General features: G+C 36.7%; 1 long non-coding RNA gene across 1 annotated transcript; it reads right to left on the bottom strand.

The window, feature by feature from the left end:
- Window positions 1-298: 298 nt before the first annotated feature.
- Window positions 299-2,075, bottom strand: LOC145771556 (uncharacterized). The gene is made up of 4 exons (XR_014289242.1): window positions 1,945-2,075; window positions 911-1,067; window positions 604-695; window positions 299-485 (listed from the first exon to the last, which is right to left on the bottom strand). It is a non-coding gene; the product is annotated as an uncharacterized LOC145771556 (long non-coding RNA).
- Window positions 2,076-3,907: the final 1,832 nt, after the last annotated feature.

The following is a 3,907-nucleotide window of genomic DNA, read 5'->3' as shown; positions in this document are numbered from 1 at the left end:
ATACGTTAATTTTAACGTGTAATACACGTATATGTGTCGACACTATTTCACGTGTATTACACGTATCTTTGGTGGTGGATTTTACACCCACATTCTACCTAATTTCCGCATATCTGAATTCAACAATTTAACACCTGTGTATTTGTTATCTATAAAACTTATGCGTATTGTGTCACTGTGCCATTATTTTTATCAATTGCAATATAGATCGTCCTTGTTAATAACTGCAACTATCTACGTATTCAACTTCAAAAACTACATATCAAAGAACATTTATTTATAATGCGAAAACTACTCAAGTATTAGTGTTTGTGAGTGAGGCCGTGATGGTAATGTCGTCGGCGTAGAGACGAGCCAACCTACACGAGGTTGGAATGTCAGGTCAGCAGGACCAGGTCTTGCTGCAAATTGGCTCACTTCCCCCCGTCCGGCTCGCAGAGTTGGTCCTGTTCCGACATGGTTTTCTTTTCATTTTTCTTGTGTTTCTGAAAAAACAAGAACAGTGCAAACAGTGTACTCGGGAAGATAACAATGCGTTAATCAAATAAATAAATAGGCGTAAATGACAACTCCTTAATCGCTGATAAACGTTGTTATCCTTACCTGTGTAGACCCTTTGGGAATTAAAAAAAAATCTGTGATTGCACCAAAAAGTTCGGATAGTTTTCCGTCTTTGTTGAGTGTAAGCCAATATTCTGAAAAAGAAAAGGTATTCATTAATCTTTCTTTTTATCATTAATAACATTAAGCAAAGATATTTAGGCAAAGTATGTTTATGATGTACCATGCCGAAAAAATAAAAGAATAAATGAATTTGATATACTTTGGTGTATTACAATACATATCTTTAGCTATTTAGCAGTAGTTGTATTACAACCAAAAAATTTAACATAAAATAACGAGCGCTTACAATTGATGTCAACAGCTAAAGGTTGACACTCTACAGATTCGAAATTGTTGTCAAAGGGAATATAATGTGGCTGATGTCTATTGCGGCGGTATCGGTAAAGAAAATGAAGTGTTCAATGCAAGCCTCTTTGTCTGATGTTCTTCATCATCATCACTATCTAAACAAAAAATGTAAAGTTTACAGTAAATTTCAATTACAACGAACATGTTTTCTGTGTAGTATCTAGCATTAAAAAATCGGCCTGGTACTATTGGGAGAATCCATTTCGGAGACAGCCTTTTTCGGAGATTTTTAAAATCCCAGAGGGGCATATGTATATTGAAAGGAATTAGCTTATAATAGAGGTTATGTACCATAATGTCTCAGCGAGAAAAAAAACAGTTGTCAAACGGGGTTTCATGATTAATAATTAGAGGTTAAAAGAACAAAGTCTCAGCGAAAAAAAAGCAATCCGGACAGAAATAGGTCCAACACTGACTGCAAAGCAGTGTTCTATAATATTATATATAAGACAGCCGTGCTAGTCTATGACATTTCAAGTGATCAACGTAGGTACTAGGTAGCACAGTTGAAACTCGCTGGTAGAGAGACGCAAAACCAATTAATGCTTAAGCACAGCTATATGGTCAAACAATGGGTGTACTGTGAGATTGTACTGTACATGTGCTGTCACGGAATTGTTCTTAGAGTCTCTCCCTCAGCCAGTATCAACTGTGCTACATACGTTGATCACTCTCTACATATATGGAACTGTGTAGCTTAAAATTTTTGGGTAATAACACAATACAGGTTTGAACAATACTTATAGATTTACAATCACTAAAGTTAGATCGCAACAGTCTGTTTCCCCCTATGAGGGTTCGTCGGGAGGTATTTACTGACGAACCCTAACAGGGGGAACAGATATGATATGTTGATATCTTAGTTTAGTGACTGTTAATCCATAAATATAGATTTATAGAACTACATTAAATTTATAATCTCATAAATAATTTTTTCTAAACTACTTTAACAATTGTGTATTATCAACCTACCCAATCAGAAGAACTTAGGACTTCTACTCTTCTCTTTGTACGTTTTCTGATGATCTGATCCTCTTTTTCCAAGTTCAAAGTGTAGGCCTATTCTTCTTTCTCCGACATAGCTAAAGCAATTTTATAGTCATCTGAAATATAAACATTTAGGTTAAACTAAATAATATAGGTTATCAATAGGGCGATTTTTATTTTGACCTAAAAAATTTTTTTTGACTTTATTTTTATCAAATTTTGACCTTATTTTGACCTAACGAAATTTGTAGAGGCCACAGTTCTTCCTTGAATTGATACCAGTTACCCAAACATAACATTTTGTCGATTTCAGACCCGAACGTGTTCAATAAAAGGGACTTGTTCAAAAAAATTGCCTTGATTGCAATGCTAGTTGTCGCTCCAATCCAGCTTGATAGCGTTTACTTTTCCTGTCGCTTTCAACAAAATACTTTTTATCTCAATTCACTATAAACTCGCAAAAATTTACCTTAAATCACCCCCGGGAGTTGCATTAAATTCACCAGGAAAATCTCGCCAAATCTGTTTAACTTTTGCTGAAGACGATTTAGCTTGCTTAGGCATTTTTGTACAGTAGAACTTGGATAACTCGTCACTCTAGGGGGAACAGAAAAAGTGACGACTTACGCGAACTGACGACCAATGCAAACAGCCAAATTTTGCCATTTTTTCGTGTCGCATTAATTTCATGGTGCTCCGCGACCTAATTAAATGCGATAGTGGTAAAGTGAGACGAAGTGGAAAGCGTTGTGTTTTTTTCTCCTTTTTGAGGTGCTATTCTTACCAGATTCATAACCCGCAATAATTTTTTCTGAATTTTTTAGGAGGGTGTTCAACGTCGTCCTTGGTAGGTCATGTTCTTCAGAAAATTTAGTCTTGTTCCTAATTTTGCCTTCTTTGAATTTCGTTACAATTTCATACTTAGCTTGTAAGTTTAAGCACTTTACCTTTCTCTTCGTCATCCTGCGTTGCTGCAACTTTTGTTTACACGAAACGGTACTGTCGCAAATGAATCACGCACGTGGTGAACAGTGCTTCTCTTATCGGCAACAGAGCACGTGCGCGATGCTCGCACACCCGCAATCGACCAGACCTACATACTCCACGCATGTGCGTCTGGCCCGATAGAGTGTGTGCGTGCACTAGGGTGCATCGAATGCCCTCACCTTTTTCTATTAACCCTACCTTTTTTTTGGTGGTGAGGTTCATCCTAAAAATAAAGACTGTGAAGTTTGGAGTTGATTGGACAATGTTAAGGGGTAGCAGATGGCTTGTTTCTATGACAACATGTTGCTCGAGAATAAAATGGCGTATAAATACCATATCTCGGTTCAAGAAAGGGGTAGAGACTTGATTTTTGCACCAAAAGATGCGTAATTGGCAAGTTTATATGCAACTTGTTAACATACTATAGGTCTAAAACCTTTATTGGTCAAGTTATTCTCAAAAACCTGATTTTTGGCGAATTTGGGTAACACTGCACGAAATTTCTGAAAAACGAAAAGGCAAGTCAACTTTTTCAAAGCAGAGTAAATAAATGAAGACAGAAATTAAACAGTAGAAATGTTCACAACAGTAAGACAGTGTCTGAATTCCAAGTATTAGTGCAAGTTCCATTTATAGAGTGAGGTACCATGAGGATGAACCCAATTGTCTGTTGCGTTGATTTGGCAGTGTATGTCTACAGTTTTCAACTACCTGCAATACTTTCTGGTAACGGTCTTCCTTCATTGCTGTACCAATAAAGTCGTAACCAAGTTTGACTCCTCTCTCTGCAGCATCATTTACAATGCTGAGGCTACTTACAATGAGCTTAGCTTTGTTATATCCATCGTCAATGTGCCAATCTTTCAGAGGTTTGTAGAGAAATCCATGGTCTAATTTCATAATTTTGAAAAAAGACCAAGAATCCATCCCGATGTACCTTGAAAGATCATGTGTTGCCTCT

This window comes from Aplidium turbinatum, chromosome 6 (assembly GCF_918807975.1).
Source record: "Aplidium turbinatum chromosome 6, kaAplTurb1.1, whole genome shotgun sequence".
NCBI classification, from domain to species: domain Eukaryota; kingdom Metazoa; phylum Chordata; class Ascidiacea; order Aplousobranchia; family Polyclinidae; genus Aplidium; species Aplidium turbinatum.
The sequence above is the reverse complement of the archived record's forward strand: the minus strand, read 5'-3'. Positions and strand labels throughout refer to the sequence as shown.